A 569-nucleotide genomic window follows, 5' to 3' on the forward strand; every position below is an offset into this window, starting at 1 on the left:
CCAAAGCCCTCCTGCCCCCTCGCTGGGGCCTGGCCTGGGTCCGGCCGTGTCCACTGGGCGAAGGGACTTCGGCCTCTGCCTCGGGGAGCGAGCCCCCCCCGCCCCCCCTCGTGGGCAGAGGTTCATTCCCTTGAAAGTGTCCCCAACGCCAGCAGGAGCCCCGACCCTCTCCCCTGCCGGGCGGTCGCCGCCAGGAGGCGCCTCTCGGAGGAGAAAATCCTTTCAAAACTGAGGCTGGGCAGGAGGTAGCCCAGCCTGCTGTGCGCAAGACGGGGTCACGGACGGAAGGATGGACGGACGGACGGAGGGGTCGTCCGAGGCCCTGCGGCAGTGGCTCTGGCTCCCAGAGCTCCCCCTGGGTGGGTGCTGGGTTTACTGCTAAGTTTTCAGACGCCCACGGGGTGGGCGCAGCCCCCAGGCCCCACAGGAGGGGGTGGCATTGGCTTGGCCACGCCCCCAGCTGCCCTCCATCAGGGTAAGTTGTGAAAATAACTCCTCTGATAACGCCCTTGTCCTCCGGGAGCGGTGCCCCCCCCCGCCCCAGTGTCCACACCCTCATGTTCTCCGGG

This window comes from Myotis brandtii, unplaced genomic scaffold (assembly GCF_000412655.1).
Source record: "Myotis brandtii unplaced genomic scaffold, ASM41265v1 scaffold2325, whole genome shotgun sequence".
Taxonomy (NCBI): Eukaryota; Metazoa; Chordata; class Mammalia; order Chiroptera; family Vespertilionidae; genus Myotis; species Myotis brandtii.